At 39.2% G+C, this 19,826-nt stretch overlaps 1 non-coding gene across 1 annotated transcript; it reads right to left on the reverse strand.

The window, feature by feature from the left end:
- Positions 1 to 227: 227 nt before the first annotated feature.
- Trnaw-cca lies at positions 228 to 299 on the reverse strand. Its single transcript has one exon. It is a non-coding gene; the product is annotated as a tRNA-Trp (tRNA).
- Between the last annotated feature and the right edge of the window lie 19,527 nt (positions 300 to 19,826).

Here is a 19,826-nt window from a genome sequence, read left to right on the forward strand (position 1 = left end):
AAAACTATGGCAGTGTACAAAATTTCAAAGTTTTCGTATCATAGTTGCTGTTTGCAGCGTACATATTGGGCAATGGAACAGCTTAACAGAGTTGTGTATCAAATTATCGCTCGATTATCCAAATGGATGCTTTGCGGTATGATGCTTATTAACAGTTTTGAAGAAAAAATATTCACCCATTTGTCATTGTGGGGTAGAATTTGATATATTCGCATTGAAAAAAATTTTGACCCCGACGTGATTTGAACACGCAACCTTCTGATCTGGAGTCAGACGCGCTACCGTTGCGCCACGGAGTCGTTGCGAGGGATATGCTCGATATTAGAGACTAGACGTAAGTGCCCCGAGCAAGCTTGGAATGCAATGCCGGTAAATATACAGTCCCTAATAGGTATGATGTGGCTATTGAAAATGTGACACTTGAATTCTACCCCGCGAGCCGCCTTTGGCGCTTGGCAGGGGGCTTATGAGCATGAAATTGCAAAAAGGGAGGTGAACCGATGAAAACTAGATCGTTCGTATATTGATAGTTATGTAATTTTTATTTTACTAATATATCGTTCATAAATTTAATTCATGCGCTTGTCTCACTATCGAAAACAATTGAAGGCATTGGCAGGGAGTGGGGCAATCGTCAGAATGGATGAGATAAATTTTAAGGATAAGGAAGCCGACCGATACCTGTAGGCATGTTTATAAACATTTCATCTATTTACGATTTACTTCTTCCGCAGTAAAAGAGCCTGCGAATATTACCTTTGTCTTCTTAGGTTTCAAGTAATTAATTATTTTATACCTGCATAATCAGATCATATATGTACCAAATAATTAGAGAGGGGATATCAAAATTAATGGAAAGTGGGTTAGGTAATTTTTAATTAGAGCACTGCAGTACGATGCATAGTGATTAAATAAATTTGAAGTTACAAAATTGAGAACTTAAGATAAAATGAAAAAGAATATTTCTTTTTAATTCCATAATAATAGTCGAAGTTTAGGAAGTATTTTGATAGCTTGAAATAGCTGGCGGTGGATAGCTTTAGCGCATGACATTTTCCTCATCTCGGGGCACCCTAGTATCCAAGTCCAGGGTATTTGAAAAAAAATAATGATTAGAATGTTCAAAGGTTTAAATTTTTGGAAATGCTTGCATTCGGTGCATGGTGGACGCAACAATTGATCCTCGTCTGATTTAACAGCTAAGAAAAGGCGATTAAAGTGAACTACATGTTTAATTTTATAATCTACCTTTTAGTAGACTATGATTTAAACCTCTCTCAAGCAGAAGACACAACTAGGACAAAAAAATCCTATGGCCGCTTTCGGAGTTGCCCTTTGAAAGGACGGTCATACTAATCTAATGGGATTCTTTTTCTAACTTCGTTGTACATATATGACATATGCATGTGTTTTTAAGATAACACGAGAGACTAAATCACCAATTCTCAAATTCATATGCGCACAATTCGCCGCAATGGAGATAGACATCGTACGCAGTGGCGTAACTAGGCATATGATTTGGGGGTGGGGTAGCCTTGCGACCACCACCCAGCAAACAGGGGTTCCGGGAAAAATTTTAAAAGCATGCAAGGAAATAAATTTTACATCATTTTGACGCTTAACACTTAAATTTAAGTATATTCAATCATTATATGTCAAAACTAGACAATAGTTAAAATAATTTTTTTACTTGTCTGTGGCATTGGGGGTGGGGGATATCCCCTCATCGCCACTGATTTTTACTCCACTGCCATGTACAATAAAAGCCCCTGTCACATGGCAGCAAAGATATACAACTATTTGCCTCTACCCTTTGAAAATTCCCCTTTGTTTTACAACAAAATTTTCAACTTTTAAATTTTACAACAAATATTAAAGTATAATTAATTAATTAATAATAGCGTATCACACCCTCTCTTCCCTTGCGTCTTGTCAACGTTAAGCTTAACCAATTTTTTTTCCTCAAGGAATGAGGTTTGTACTTCTCAGGCTTAATTTTCTATCCAAAACCTCTGTGCAATTATTCTTGTTAAATGATGGGTCTATACTATTCTTAAATGGCGATTTTTAAAAGGCCATTGCGCTTGTCAATGTTCTGCTATTATCGCCGTCATATTTCACAATTCATTGCATCGAAATGCAGTTTTTCAAAGCTTTTCCCCAGTCCCGCATAAAATTGAAAAATTTAAGCCCATTGTAGGGTCATTTCGCGGCAAAAAGAGATGAAGAAATAGTCCATCTTCGTTCGGGATTGATCTTTATTCTGAAACTATACTAACTTGTCATTTGCGTGGGATAGCGTTTGCCTATGTTCTTGGAGAGTAGGTCTGCCAGGATTGGGTCGAGGAAAGGGAGCGCGCTCATCTTTTTGCGAGGAGTTTTTCGCTCCCCGAGCGGATTGCAGTCTCCGGGACAACGCTCTCAGCCCGTCTTTTATTTACCACCCCCCGCTGTTTCCCTCCTTCGCGATTAACCCGCTAAAAATAGGACTCTCTCCACGGGGCGACTCAATTAGGCAAATCCGCTGCCATTATTGTGCCGTGATTGACGTCGCAATGAAAAGGAGGCCCCTTTATGTGCTGCGAGAGATCCAAGCCTCACCCCCCAACCCCTCCTCCAACCCCCCTCTTCCCCATTATCGCCTCTCTCCATTCCCTACCACCATTTCACCCCCCCCTCCCACATCGCAAAAAAAGAATCAACCTCTCTTGATTTGCTCCCGCCCCCAAACCGCGTGTAATACACATTTCCACCCCTCCGCCCCTGCCTAGCGCTACCATTTTCTCGCCCGAACCAAACGATCATTCAAGTACATACGTGTACAAGTCCAGTAATATTTTCAGCTATGCTTCTCAATGTCAGGGAACATGTTTGCTTAACACTTAGAGTGCCGGCGCTAATTTTAAAGCCCTACTGAAAAATCCAGCCATTTTTACTAAATTCGCAAATTTTATAAAAACATTAGCATCATAAAATATATTTATATCGATATGTATTTCAATAAAAATGGACTTTGCTCTTCTTTATGAATGAGCTTAATAACATTTATTGCTAACTTTTAAATATATATTTTAATAATGAAAACTTACTGTTTTTGAAAAATAAAAAGTTGCAACAAATGATGTACCGCCATGAAATGCATAATATTATGTTATTACGCACAATTTGAACCATTGAAATCATAAGAAAGCATCGTTCCACGCAAATCATTTAAAATCCTGGATGACAAAAAGGGTCACTGCATCCCCAACGAACGGTTCTTTCTTCCAAAGAATTTTCACACAACGTAGGCTGAGATAAGGGTGCTGATAGCTACAGAGGACTTTTCGTCATCAAGGCATTAAAAGAACTCTTTTTCCATCGAGCAGTTGACTTTTGAAATAACAGAACCACTAAGCAGTAAACTGGAAGAGTACCATGGGCGAAATATTACAGCTTCACGCAAACAACGTCAATAAAATAGATAACCGTAATATTACGCCCATGGCACGCAAATTGTTAAGCTGACATTGAATTGAATGAACCACTCATTGAATGCTGCCGTATTCCACGTGCAGTGTTCAGGGCTGGAAAACGCGACGGCGAAAAGTGATGGAGTGGTGATCGGTAAGCCTGAATCAAACGATCATAAGCTCCAACTATCGCTCAAATGATGGCGGAAAAAAGGACGTTTCACTCATTTCCCGCAATGTTTCCAGGGATGGATATTCTATCATGGGCGTACCCAGCGAGGGGCAGCTCCACCCCTCCCGCAGAAGCAAAAATCGCAAAAGTCTTGAAGCAAAATCAGTACTGAATTGAAACGAAAGTATTCAACAAATTTTCTTTAAACCCATGAAAAATGATACATATTAGTATAAAATATGTAACTAAAATAAAACAATTTTTTCAAGGAAATAATCTCATAAAACACATGGGTTTCCCTCCCCTATAGACCATGGCTTCCCCCCCCCCCCCCAGTTATTACCCTGGGCACTCCCTTGTGTCCCATCCCATTTCCATCCATCACTCGGGACATTCCTTTTCTCATCGCTGAAGGCACAGAGCTCAGGGATCTCTTGATAATCACCGATTAAAATTGCCTATGGTCGGAAAGTTTCCTTCGTTTGATAAGGTATTAATAAATAATCCTTATTTAAGTCAAGCGCGACCTTCCAGTGGCCTGCATCTTAGTGGCGCTCATAGCCTCGCACCTCGCTCAAATGGCGGCAGCAGGAACCAGAATGACGTCACAAGGGCTTTTCCCAGCATTCATAGTTAGCCGTCGCGTTTTCGCGCGCTTGAAAATTTTCAATTTTCATTTAATCGCAAAAAATAGATACCATCGTTTAAAAATATAAAAGCGTGAATTACGTACTCCAGCAGTAATTATCTTTCGATTTGGCATTAAAAATAAAATGGGAAACCACTCTATTGTAAACGTGGCTTTCATTCAATGACAGTTATAAATGCGGAAGATGACGGAATAAGTGATGGAAAAAGGGATGGTGGGAATGACCGTGTGAATTCATAAAATGATAGGTCGAGCGATCACTCTTTTGTTCCTTGAAAACCTATCAGTGTAGTTATCAAAATGACCGTGTTCTTCAGGCATTACCATCGCTACAATGAAAATGATACCGACCCGGAGGCAATATTTTGAGCTGCGGTTGCCGATATCGCTGAACTCGAACGCAAAAAATTATCGTATGATTCAGGTATTACTTCGAAGGAAAAATAGCTCACCAAATACTTTGGAAAAATTCGTTCTCTTCTTAGCAGTGATTTATGAAATACGATTGGATACAATTCCACCATTTAAAAATGAACCATTTGGCATAGCTGGGATGGGAGTGGTCCAGTCTTCAACGCTCTAGAACCAAGGGTAGATTTCTCCCCTTCACGTGAAACCCAATGTCGTCGCCTTGCATTGTTGCACTATTGTTGGGTGAGGGACTTCGTGTCGGGGGGTAAACAAGGCGGACGACGGGCAGCACATGGGTTTCATCGAAGGAGGGCGAGAGGGGTGTTGGGGGGGGGGGGGGGGGGCGCCATTGTTTTTTGTCCCGTCAGAATTCGCCAATGGTGTTGTCGCCATGGGAGCGCGCGATTGTTTTGTTGGCAAGCAAAACGGCCGCTCGACTTCCCCGCGCTGAATTGGTTGGGAGGTTGTCCGCGGGAGGCGTTCTCGGCGCGGAGTGACAGCTGACTGCGCTGGAAGCGCGCCATCGACTGAAGGGGGAAGCGTGCATCAATGGATCCCTCGCTCTCTTTCTTCCTTTCCTGTCCTTTGTGGGTTTATTTCCCACCCAGCGAGGAAAGACTTGACTCCGTGAAAAAAGGGGTGTACTATTGGGAAGAGCGTTTGTATTTTTTATATATGTGGATGGCAAAATAATGCCAATATCTCTGCCATTGGGATCTTAGGTAAGGACTCCCATTTTCCATATTTTTCGTCATTAATCTCAGAGTGAAGGGGCGATTTTTTCCCCCATAGTTCTGAAAGCGATAGAAAGAAATCGAAAGCGACCCTTCATATTTCCGGTTGTACGATGTTCTAAGCCTGTCAATGTCACCCCAGTTGACACCATCCCTCTCTCTCCCCCAGGGGAATTGTGGTAACAGCGTTCATCGTTGTTGACTACCGAAAGGACTTTTAAATTCTTCATGACCTAGATTTTATTGTACATTTGTGGACATAAAACCTTGTTTTTTCTGATGTGTCTGCCGTATGTCGTGTATGACGTATCGTTGCAAACGCAGGAGATACTACCAAATATCATCATGCCTGAAGATGTTATTAATAGTGATGATATGATAGGAGTGACTGTCAAAGCTTGTATAAGAGAGGGATTGTGAAAGATTTTGTGTATTTTATTGCCACCGTAAATATTGATGAATGACAACACAGTATATTGTCTGAAAGAATTGGATTTTTTTAATTGCTACAAAGCTGCGATAGCCAGTGGTAGATATATTACCCCATGCTACCCTATAGTTTTAGTAAATGCAGCCGCTTGAAAATTGAAAATGTCTCTGTGATGAAGTAAAAATTGTGATGATCAAGGGAGTGGCGTAACGTAGGTAATTATTTTGGAAGAGGCAAGCGCCAGCATATGTCATGCAGACGCGCAGAATCCCATTCAGCCCGTAGCCCGTTGAATGGTAGACGTGATCACGAGAAGAAAATAAAGGAAATAGACTGTAAAACAGAGAGATTTAAAATTGTATTCTTGCCCCCTAATATTAAGGATATCAACGATGCCTCAATTCATAAAATTAATGGCGTCATTCGTAAGGGCGACTCATAGCAAGCTTTTATATTTCCATTGTTCAGATTTACCATGAATTACTATAAAATATAGACATTACTGACTGTGAGAAAGTTTTGCCTTCACAAGAATGTGGACGTATTTCTTTTATTATGCGTAAAATGTTTATGGCCGTGTGGTGTGCATGCGGGTATCCTGTTGCATGCTGGTGATTGGTCACTCCCTGGCAAACACCCTAGAGGTAGTTCTCAGGGAATAGGGTAGTTTCCTTCATCAAAGAAAACGAAAGGAATTGATTGCGATTCGTTACCCAACATTAGTGTATTCATAATATACCAATTATTTGGTTTTAGAAATACCGGTTTAGACGAATGGCAATGGTCAATTTTAACCGCATTCGAAAAAGGCCAGATTGGCGCCCATGCGATGCCACTCCACGTGACGTCACAGGGACCTACATCTACAATCTACAAATTACCCTGCGAGCCACCTCTAGGGTGTTTGGCAGGAGGTGATCAATCACCAGCATGCAGCATGCATTTGGACTCCCACATGCACACCACACCGTCCAAGAAACGTCCCGTATAATAACAAACTATACTACTATATGCTGATAGAAATGTATAGAAACCTAGTTTCTATACGAGTAGATAGGAGTTTTACATCGTCTGAGATTACCGATGCATGCATGAGGCACAGAGCTCAGGGAAACATCTCTTAATAATCACCTATTAAAACTACGTAAGTTCGGAAAGTTTCTTTCGCTTGATAAGGTATTAATAATCCTTATCATACCTGCTAGCATCCTGCGTCGTATCAGCGCTCAAGCCTCGCCCCAAGGTCACCTCACTTGCGGCAGCGGGAACCAGAACGACGTCACACGGGGTTTTCCCGGCTTTCATACTTAGCCGTCGCGTTTTCACACGCTTGAAAATTTTCACTTTTCATTTAATCGCGAAAAATAGATATCGTCATTTAAAAATCTAAAAGCGTGAAATGCGCCCTCCAGGAGTAGTAATCTTTCGATTTAGACAGTAAAAAAATTAATAGGAAACCACCCTATTATGTAAATGCAGTTTGATTTCAGGTCCATCAGAATGTTTTCCTGCTGTGATTAAATAAATGATAATCGGTAAGAATGGCGAAAGGAAACTCAGCGTCGGAATTATCCTGCTCTCAGCAGAAGGCGACTCGGGGACAACGGCTTGGCGTCCAATCCGACGAACTCTCTTGATAATTCCTCCACAAAGCACTCAAATAGGGATGTGGAAATATATTCAACATCTCGACCAACCCTAAAATTTGAAAATAGGGCCATTTGGTTGGGAGTGAAGAACTTAATGTGCTGTTATTTCGGGCTCAACGATTTTCTGAGAAATAATCAGTGACAGTAGAATTTTCTTGATCTAAATGTGGAATCAAGTGTTCTGATCCGAAATCTAAATTAGATGTATCAATTCGCTTGAGTGATAGTTTAAAGAGATGGTCACAAAATCGCAATCCAAATTCACCTACCCTCCTCTTCAATAAAAAAATTTCAAGAGCTGACGTCCATTCAATTCATTTGGCTCATTACTCACTGTGTTTATAAAGAGCAAGGTAAGTGTAGCGATCGTCAATTATTACGCCAAAGTGATCGCGAAAGTTTGACCTGGGATCCAAAGCGACAACATTGACTTTCCTGGCACCTTGTTTTCGAATTGATTAAGTAGGGGAATGATATCCCTGTTTTTGAAATCGAATCACGATCCATGAACCTTGGTAAATTCGCTCAAATGACATAGATTTTACAAGAAATATTCTATGGGAACAGATAGTACCTAACTCGTAAGCCACGTGCTAGGCTTTGATTGCTTGAGAAATAAAAAACAGGTATATTTTAGGGCAGTGGCGTAAATATAGGGGAGATAAGGGGGATAAATTTCCCCCCCCCCCAAAGCCTCAGAGAAATAAAAGAAATGTTTATAACTATTGTCTAGTTTTGACATTTAATAACTGCGTCTGCTTTAAGTTAATTTTTAGTGCTAAAATTATGTGTTATGTATTTCCAGGCATGTTATTTTACAAAAATTTTCCCCAACGGGGCTAGGGGATCGCCACCCCAGGCTATCCCATCCCCCCCCCCCCCCCCAAAGCATAGTCCTAATTACGCCACTGTTTCAGGGCGATACAGGGAACATTATTCTGGAGTTGCACTACTATTTCCAGGTCAGACAGATACGATAAGGTAAGAGATATATATTTCCAAACGGACTGGTAAAGGAATTCGTTTCCCTCAAACTATAAAGGCCTTAAATAAATTGTGGGAGGTAGTTGACCAGATGAGTAAAGGTAACGCGCGGATAACGTTTTTGCATTCTAATGTAGTTTGACGACTGGCGACATAATACCAATCGAGGCGGTTTGTTCCCTAGCATTTACATGTTATTCAGATGACATTACCTAGGGAAATGAGGAACCTTGATGGCTCAGAGGTCTGTAGAGTGGCCCGAAATTCCAAGCATCCGTTATTCGATTTTTGGTCGATATAATTCACAGTGTCCGGCGATATCTGGTGGAAATGTTTTATATCCATGAGAATAAACTAAAATGGTCACCTTTCATACAATTTTATAACCTAAAGTACCGACCCGGTTTCGACACGTAGTGTCATTATCAAGGTACCAATTTGGCTTTCCAAGTTCTATGTATACCGTCCAGCAAGAGAAAGGTGGAGTGTAAAGGATAAACCATTTTAGTTTATTCTTTTGGTCGATAACTTTTTCTTACTTACGGTGATTAAATCTTCACAGTGCAATCTTAAAATGAATCACATTATTGAAACCATGAAAAATATATAAATGTCTATAGAATATTAAAAGGTACTTTTCAGTCCAGGCCTAAAATTTACTGTCGATAAAACTAATGCATTCGCAAATGAAGGAATTGATAGACTATTCCAAGTCCAAGAGTATTTTTGCTGAATCTGATCCTCAATACTGGAGGAAGTAAAGTAAAATATCAAATATATTGATTATCTCCGATGTTGACACATTAAGTTATATTGCCACACTATATTAAAAGAGTGGTTATATGAATAGCAAAAATATTCCGTGGAAAAATATCTCTCCGATGAAATTAGACACTTATTCAAATTCGTCTTTAACAATGTATTTAAGTGAGGAGTATGGAATGACTTTTGAGAATATCGCTCCAGAATGTTTTCCTCCTCTTGTATGGAAATCTAACCTGCTCATTTATTTCTCTACTAATTTTTCCAGTCAAAGTTCATCAAAGAGCTACGCTTGAAATATTCAACACCTTGGAATATCATGCTGCTGAATTTCGCAATTTTGGTGCGCCAGACGGGATTATCTGAAAGCATATATGCATTCTACATAAATCAAAGTATTCTTACGTAAAGGTATCGCTCTTACGTTTTGGATAAATGAGATCATAGGGCTATATTTTTTACTAGCCTTAATATTAGTTTTTATTTCACATTTACCCTTTTCTCCTCCAAATAATGTGCAGTTGAAATCCTCCAACTTCCGTCGCTAAAATAGTGATTATAATCCTAAGCACTGCCTGAGTTACAGTTGAGAGTTTATTTCCAGTAACTTTGTACCCAGTCACGCGCACGGGTACAAAGTTATGTATACCAAGGATGAAATTCGTCATGAAAAAAAATCATTTGGCTCCCCCGAGATTCGAACCCGGATACCCCGACTGCTGGTCAGCTAGGTATGGATGTATGACCTACTTTTTTTTCATTTTTAGATATTTTCATGGATAATTTCATCCTTGGAGTATATAATTCTGCACCCGCACGCGTGACTGCGTAGAAAGTTGTTTGTTTCATGCTGTGCTTTGAAGGAAAATGTTTATCAGCCTATAGATTTCGTACTCGAAATATGCATCCAACAGCATAATAACTTGCTGTGGGATATGCATGCGGGATAACGAGGTACCTCTCCAGGCAGCTTTCCAAGGAATATGTCGGAATAAGTCACATTTTAAGCAATGTGAAGAAATGGAGCTACCTATAACCTTATATTGTACGACGGTGCTTACAGAAGCACGACCTTAATTTTCCTTACTATTGACTTGAGACGTCAACACCTTGTTCGGTAAACTCATTCTGGAATTCGCTTCAGAAGTTGGCTTGGTGGTGTAATCATACCTGACCGGCAATCGGAAGATCTTGGTTTGACTCCCAGCTAAGCTAAATGATACTTACTTGGCGAACTTCACCCTTGGTGAATATGATAATCCAAAGTAGGGATAAAGTGGTTGTTTATCTACGGCTGAAAGTTTACACCCGCAAGAAAATCTGTAAATAATTTTCACTAATAGCATTCCACACGATTCTTCAATATCAATGCTTCAAAAATGGAGGAGCAGCTTCAAGCGGATTCCCGCACGTAGACCGCTCGAAGTTTGGGTGTTCGCCGTTAACGTGTGCCAATGGTCGCAGAAAATGAACTCTGATATCCATATTATCCATCTAAAATATATTTAAAATTTATATATCTAAAATTGTATTCTGGTGCTTGAAAATACGTTCGATAGTGTCATTTGCATATTTTTTCTCTGCAGTATAAGAATGAGTCGCATAAGAATGTTATTCTCATTATTCTCATTCATTAACCTAATTTCATCCCAAAGGATTATTTAAATTCTCATTCGTTTATTTGTATCGACTCAATTCCCAAAGGCTTTTGGTCTCCTTTGATCGAAATAAGCATGTTGAGCAATCATAATAATGATGAGAAATATGAAGAGTCATAATACTCTCCTCTTATCATTTATCCCTTTCCAATTAATCGATGTAGATTATTCCTCATGCATCCCAAGTGATCGTGGCCATGACTAGTCCGACCCATTTCACTATCAGCGACTGGTTTGGAGCCCATTTATCTTAAAATTCAATTATTTCTACTGGTATGTTTTCTCTGTAGTATAGTGACGAATGCATATAATTTGCATTTATGTATCGAGGCAGAAAGTCGTTGGGATTACGACGGAAAAGTACCAAAGCAGCCTCAAAGGTGACGACATCATTGCGTTTATTCTCCACTGTGAATAAACGCGTCACCCATCTTTCAGAGATTTATTTCATATCAAATATTTTGTGCAAAATGAAAACGATTGTTCTTTGCAATATGCCTATGGCCTATACTATACCGCGCACTTTGATTCGTGAAGAACGTAAAAACCTATCGTGAATTTTGTCGATCAGTTCGGGAGCAGACACTTCCACAGTGGGTCCAGAACGATGTTAATTTTTCTCCAAGTGCAGCCACGTTTAAATTCATCTTCCCAATTGCAAATAGCTTCAAACAGGAGAAATTTTTCAATGAACTTCATTCGAATTAGCTTTCATTTCTATCATTGTTTACCCTTTCAAAAAAAAAAAAAGAGTTCACCGCACAAAACTCATTTTTATCCAATTTTATAAAGAAATGAAAGTTCTCGAAAATGCTAAGAGGTTATCGAACCACCCTCGTGTGTATTTCATTTTTTTCGATTCTGTGAGGAATTCTCAGTTTGATTGGGTGAAAGGATGCTCATCCAAACATTGTTTTGGATAGAAAATACGCCAGATTGAGTGTTGGTTTTTATAGGAATATTTTCTACAACTTAAATATGAACTGTAAACTTTCTCAATCGTGTGCAATATTTTTCCGACTGTGAGACTAATATCTCGTTCGGTATGTCGCATAAATTTCTATGAGCATACATTTTCTGCAAATACATTACATGGCAGTGCGTTTTGTCATACAATATAATTCTTTCAGTCAATAGTTGAGAATGCAGCTTGTGTTTAGGTTTGTGTAAAGTGATTAGACAAGCTCGGTGCTGGAGCTGGAGTTAAATACATGCAGCTGAAAAAGTGTTTTGTAATAAGAGTTTATATTTGAATGGCTACAAGGAAAACAAAGATTTGTTTAAGAAAACGAGCACACTATACAGCCAAATTTCTAAAAACCTGAAACAAAAAATATCAAGGAATATTTTTTGCACAATATATTTTGATTTATTATCAGATACATTTGAATTTTGATACACATATTAAGAGCATTATGTATAAAAAATGTTTGGATGGTGAGCATTTTACCTTTCTGAATTGAGGGTAAAGTGGAAGGGAGTTACATTTATTTGACTCTATAGAAATTAAAAAAAAAACACCAAGTAATTCTTTTTTGTTGAATATTCACAAAAATCTTCTTAGACTCCAATTAAACGAGCATTTAAGCTGTAGTAATTGCATGCTTCGTACTTGAGTTGATATCTTTCCCGAAATGAAATGAGAGAATTAATTGCGTCATTAAATGTGAACGTAAAATATTATGATTACGGGTTCGATTCCCGACAGGGATGAACTTTTATTGCTGGCCTAAGTGGCGGTAAGTTTACTGTACCTTAAATCTTTTGATTTCCCGCTGTTAAGACCTAAAAGAAATAAACTGCTTTGGGGGCGGTGAATATAAATAAAAAGTGAAGGAAATACGTCTTGAGATTTTTAAATGACGAAATCTATTTTTCGCGATGAAATGAAAAGTGAAAATTTTCAAGCGCGCGAAAACCCGACGGCTAAGTATGAATGATGGGAAAAGCCCGTGTGACGTCATTCTGGTTCCAGCTGCCGCAAAGTGAGGTGACCTTGGGGCGAGAATATGTGCGCCGCTGCGACGCAGGTTGCTAGCAGGTAGCGGAGTACCCTGCTAGCAGGTAGCGATTGGCTTAAGTAAGGATTATTAACACCCTATCAAACGAAGGAAACTTTCCGGCCTTAGGCAATTTCAATAGGTGATTATTAAGACATGTTTCCCTGAGCTCTTTGCCTCATGCATGCATTGGTAATCTCAGGCGATGTAAAACTCTTGTCTACTCGTATAGAAACTAGGTCCCCGTGATGTCACGTGGAGTGGCATCGCATGGCCGCCAATCTGGCCTTTTTCAAATGAGGATAAAATTGACCATTGCCATTCGTATAAACTGGGATTTCTATAACCAAATAATTTGTATATTATGAATACACTAATGGTGGGTAACGAATCGCAATCAATGCCTTTCGCTTTCTTTGATGAAGGAAACGACCCTATTGCGTAGGTGTCAAGCCGGATGTGATTGGTGGATGCGCCTAATGATCGGGTTCCGTGATTGACTGAGGTGGAAGCCTTGTTCTTGGCTGAAACATATTCTTTTTGTCTGCCGCATCTCCTCTGCTTCTTTCCGCAGAGGTTTCAGGCGTGGCAGAGCGGGCGGTGCAGTGTCTTTCCATGCGATGACTTTTGGTCAGGAAGTGATTAATCCTCTTAAGAATGATGTTTCACAGTCAGTAAAGATAGGAATCGGTGATTCCGTGGGGGAGCAACAGATTTTTCACGAATAAATTAGCTTCGCTTAAGTTTAAAGCGTTGATCAATATTGTGCCAGAAATATAGATATTTCCTCATTTTTTGTAAGTTACTCGTTAAGAATTTCGGCGCTGAAAATGTTTAAGCACTCACGATTTGAATGTCATTGTTTGATGGCGAAATTTAATTTGATTTTTAATGGAACATGTAATTGCTACAGCAGATTCAAGAAATCGGACACATCGGCTAGGATGTCGATATGAATATTGCTTTTGTAACAGAGGCGCGTTTTCATAGGAAAGAGCCAATAAAAGGATCTTTAAGAAAAAAACGGGAAAAAGTCGTATCGGAGTTGTGACGCTGTGCAGTGTGGAAACGTGGGAGGTGAGGAAATAGGACGAGGAGTGACAGGAGGCGTTAGAGGTGTAGGTGTGAAGGAGAGAAGAAAAGGAGAAATGGACGGAGAGGAGGACGAAAGACGGAGTGCTGGACATGGAGGATGATGAGAGGCAAAGGCTTCTAGATGAGATACGGAGGAGACAGACGGTTTGAATGGAGCGAATCCTAAGCGGGAAGGCGATCTTAAAACAGTATTATATTACGTCTGCAACCCGCCTAAAAAAGCGTGCAGCAGGGGTGTTAGGACACCAGCCGTTTACACATAAAAAGAAAATGCCCAAGCAAAATTACGATTAGCATTTATTAATGTCCTTTATGGTTCGGGGGAAAAACGAATTCCCCTAGCTACACGTTTGGAAAAATATCTCTTAATTTATCGCTTCTAGAAATATAATGGGGCTCTAATATGATGTTCTCCGTGTCGCTCTTAAAAATATCTATTCTCAATTACTCACGCACTTAGGAGAGCGACGGAGGGGAATGGGGGAAATAGGATTTTAAGTTTGGATGAAAGAGAATAGGCTTTATTGTGCCTTTAAGAAGGAAGAGCGGCGTGGGGTAGGTAATATTGAAATTCTATACTCCATGGGTGCGTTCCGAAGGTAATGCAATTGAATTTCTTGCGCCGCGGCTACTATTGGTCGGAGTGGAATGAAACTACTTGGAATAGGTGGGGTAAGCGCTTACCTTTACAACAAAACCTATTTCAGTGCTCTTCAAGCTGTGAAAGCGGCAGGACGTGAATTATAAGGCACCTCTGCGCGCTGGACATGTCCAGCGGCGCCAACTCCACGGGGTCTGAGTGGGCCCGAGCCCCCTCAAAAATCCGTTATGGAGGGAGATAAAGATGTGCCAGGATTTTCGATTTTCCCCAAAATGTCGAGTTGTCAAGAGTCGAGTTTTCAGGGTTCTAATGTTGATCTTATGACTCTTCCAAAATTCTAAAAAAAAACTTTAAAACTCACTATTTATAAAATTTCCCGGGGCAAGACCCCCATAAGCCCCTACATGAGCCCTCCCCCAATATTTTTTTTTTAATCAGCACCCCTGACTATGTCGTTAAAAAAATGGGATCGACAATCGATCAAAATTTAAGTTTTATGCTAAACTGAAAAAATCTCTTGAGGAGACAAACAATATGATTCTCGAGGCTTACGGTGACTCTGATCTGTCTTAATCTCAAGTTTTGAAGTGTTTAAAGGCCTTTAAGAAAGGCCAGGAAGAGGTAAATCCCCAAGATGGCAAGAATGAGCTAATCAGATGTGAAATCAGGGCCCATTGTCTTTTTAGACTGCGAAGCAGTGGTGCAAAAGGAATTTATTTCTCAAGGAAAGGCAGTTAATCCCGCCTATTACATGTAATTGCTGGAAAGACTACAGAGCAGGGTCGTCAGGACGAGAAAAGACATATCCGCTACCTGGCTACTCCATTTCGACAAAGGGCCTTGCCACAACGAGTCCGCGAGTTCCTGGCAAAATACGAGGTTCAAACGCTACCCCACCGCCTGTGGTCCAGAAATCTCCGCAGCAGACCTATTACCTCAGATTACGGCAGCCCTGAAATGAACCCATTTCTCATTATTGGAAAAGACACAATCAGTGGCGACGAGGACCTTGCGAGAGTTCCCCGAAAAGAAGCCTTCTTGGGAGCTTATCGGTGATGGCAGAGTCGCTAGAAAAAACATGAAGAACCCCAACGGAAGTGTTTTAAGGAATTTAAAGTGTTTGTGCAAATATGTTCTATAGGTTTCTTTAAAAACAAAACTAGCTGCATTAATTTCGAAACGCACCCTGTAAGCCTCGATATAAAATGTTTACCTTACTTTGGAGGTGTTGAGGTCATGGATATGGATTAGAATAGATTGTATCGCAGAAATGTTTGCCGGAAGTCTTTGCTGTTTAGTTTCTTACCACTCATTTGCGTTATAAAGTAAATCATATAATATGTTTTAAAATTGTATTGCTTGTTATCCAGAGTAAGTAAAAACCTAGTTAAATAAATGGGAGATGGATGCATTACTGTCACTATAATGTTGCTATCGAAGATGTGAGGAAGCAATGTAACCGATTATTTGGAAATCTTTTTCTTGAGAAACCGAATAGTTATCAACATTAAAAGTGCGCAGTCATTCGAGAGTGATTTTTGATATGGACACCAAGAGAAATTTTACTTTCTGTGCTATTTTTGACGTTAGATATTATTAAGTGCCCATTGGACTGAAAAAAAAATCGAGATAGGAAGTAAAACACTTCGCGCTTTCCACATAAAAATTTACTAAACTTCAGTCGACATGTTTCGCTACCCTGCAGCATTATAAAGACTACTAGGAAACTAGACTATACTACTACGAAAAAAAAATCGCTTTTTGTGATAATGGGTCCTATTATTTTTTTATTGCCTAAGTCTAAAGATTATCACTCCTGGAGTACGTATTTCACGCTTTTAGATTTTCGAATGGCGATATCTATTTTTCGCGATTAAATGAAAAGTGAAAAATTTCATGCGCGCGAAAACGCGACGGCTAAGTAGGATGATGGGAAAACGCCCTGTTACGTCATTCTGGTTCCCGCTGGCGCCCGGTGAGGTGGCCTTGAGGCGAGGCTGGAGCGCTGATACGACGCAGGCTGCTAGCAGGTAGCAGAGTACCCTGCTAGCAGTTAGCGCTTGGCTTAAATATGGATTATTACTACCTTATCAAACGAAGAAAACTTCCCGGCCTTTGGCAATTTCAATAGGTGATTATTAAGTGATGTTTCCCTGAGCTCTGTGCCTCATGCATGCATTGGTAATCTCAGGCGATGTAAAACTCCTGACTACTCGCATAGCATCTAGGTCCCTGTGACGTCACGTGGAGCGGCATCGCATGGGCGCCAATCCTGCCTTTTTCAAATGCGGTTAAAATTGACCATTGCCATTCGCCTAAACTGGGATTTCTAAAACCAAATAATTAGTATATTATGAATACACTAATGGTGGGTAAGGAATCGCAATCAATGCCTTTCGTTTTCTTTGATGAAGGAAACTACCCTGTTATTGGATTTTATTGATTCCCAAATTTCTGAGTATATGGATGCATTATTAATTGGCTTCTACCAATGAAAAATATCTATTGTTATATACCGACATTTTTCACAGAGGAAAGGAAAGAAAGAATGAAGTCAAATTTTTATGGAGAAGGAAACCTGAGTTACCTACTTTCAATACTATTAGGATGTTTTCTTAATTAATTATACTAGGGATGTACGGATCCAGGATTTTTTCGGATCCGGATTCGGATCGGATCCTTGATTTTCGGAGCCGGATCTTTCGGATCGGATATTTTCGGATCCAAATACATTTTCAAATTCCTGACGCTGAGATTCTCCCGATGATGTTCAATCTCTTGGGAAGAGTCACACTATGTGCCAGTCGTATTTTGCCTTTTTTATTTTCCACGGCTGAAATTCTCCTACATAACCTCTGCGAGAGCTTTCAGACAAAACGGTTTCTGAGTAGGACAAGACATCCGACGACGCATACGAAGTTAGAATCGGAACTCTTTCCACCCTTACGTTGCATTCACTGAAGCTATTATTTAAAAATTCGGATCCAGATCCGATGACTTCCGCGACTTTGGATCCGATGTATCCGATGAAGGGAAATATCCGCGGATATTTGGATCCGAGGCATCCGATCCGACCATCCCTAAATTACACCCAATTAAGTGTTACGGAAATAATTATTGTATTTAAAAGGAATCTAGAAAAGCTCATTCATAACTTGTGAAGTTTAAATCACTAAAATCCCCAGACGTTTTTCCTAATAAGTCCCTGTTTCGATCCCTCTCGGAGGCCAAATGTTTTATTCTGTAGCGCACTTGTTGTCGAAGGAAATCAACCAGTTTCAGGTGACACCGAATTTTTTCTCTGCATTCCTTTGAGAATGTCAAGGCAAGCTCGTTTACGTTCCTGCGTAGATGTACAAGGTTGCGCCACTAACGAGAATAGGGCCCCATGTTCTGTTGTCGATGAATCATTCATGAAAATATGAATTTTGCAACAGCGTTCCCGTATTTCATTCACGTTTTCTGACTCTCGAAATCCTATGGCGTTTTTTTTGTTCACAAGTTCGTAGTAATAAGGAAGAACGAGCACACTGTAAATCTTCAGCCGTTAAAAATTGAACTGGGTGGGGCGTTTTGAATCAAGTCGAAACATCCTGGAAGTGATGAGGTTATTTTACTTTATCATTTATCAATTTTTTTCTAGAGTCGAGGAATATTTTTCCTGTAATCATTTTGAAAAATTATCGATTCTGTTTTAATTCTTCCATTAAATATTTTAATAATTGTTGCCTGGACTTAATAATAAGTTATTTTACTTGTTGTGCCCCTAATCACTGAAATATGTACTCTATATGTGCTTTCTGAGATTGGCATTTTATATTTATTTTCTCTAAATCACCACGCAGTTCGTCAAACATCATAAATGCAATGGTTAATTACAATTTCCGCCTGTCATGGTGCCTAATTATTAAAAAGCTTCGCTTAGATAATTAAATTGGTCAATTTCTATAAAAGCCTAAACTAACTTTATTTGTGATGCTTTGGGAATTATGTCATGAATTAAAAGGAAAAAATATCATTAGCTTCCGAAAGAAAAATAAATTGTAACTTTGTGATGAGAGAAATGAGATAAATAGATGTTAAATCCATCAGCTTATAATGTGAGTATACCACGTAAAAATCACGAGGCCCTAATGACAGTATTTGGAATAGCCATTTTCTCCGCTTTCATTGATTCGGTAACCCTATTAGATTTGAGGGGATGTTGAATTGATATAAATGTTGAACTTTCAATGGGAATGTTACTGTAAATGTTAAACTTATAATTATGTAATATTACATTAATGTAACCAGTGCTTATTTTACGTTACATAACCGTATTGTAACTTTTCAATGCGAATTCCTTGCGCTCGATGAGGCTGTTATGTTCAAGGGAAATTATTGAGTCATTCTTAAACCATAGGTATTTAACTCTTCTTCCTATCAAACTATAACTTTTCATCCACAATGTCCGGACCCTAATCATAGGATATCAGTTCTGTATTTATAATATATAATTTATTTGATGTGTAATTTTGAGTTACATCCTTTGTTTGCAATTAGTATCTTTGCGTAATCAATTCCAATTATCCATCTCAGAAATTAATATTCCATTTAAGAGGGAATTTAGAAATGCTCATTGTTATTCTCGTCCAGTGAAGTTTAAATCAATCAAGTGTGATTTTTTTAAAATATGGTCTTTCACTGTTTGGTATTTTATGGCGGACCTGTGCTATTTGATCCTAGATTTCCTCCTGTATTTATTTCTTTTATCATGTAAGGCGTCCGAGACTCGATTTGTGGTTAGATTCCATAATTAAACACGGGTCACTCAAGTCAACTTTTCTTGCGTAGGTATATTTGTGCTTTTCAGAGTCCTTGAGAGGATGGGCCGCTCGTGGTTCAATGATATTAACTCTCTTGTGAGCTGTTCCCTCCATCCAGGAGAAGTTTTCCCAGAACGAGTAAATGAGCCAGATCTCTTTCGACGTCACCAACTGATTAATACCGGGCGTCATCTTTCGTGATTATTATATTTTACAATTTCTAGTGAATTTATGAGCGGGGAAGATTTTTTTTCTATTGTCCAAATTCCTTCTTGAGTAATATATATGGCACGGTATGGTAAAACTCATCAATGTTAGTACATTAATAATATATTACAATTAATAATGTATTATAATATTATAATTATCGAGGTATCTGGGGATTAAGAAAAGAAAAAAATAGTTAAATAAGACATTGCAATAT

This window comes from Ischnura elegans, chromosome 8 (genome assembly GCF_921293095.1).
Source record: "Ischnura elegans chromosome 8, ioIscEleg1.1, whole genome shotgun sequence".
Classification (NCBI taxonomy): domain Eukaryota; kingdom Metazoa; phylum Arthropoda; class Insecta; order Odonata; family Coenagrionidae; genus Ischnura; species Ischnura elegans.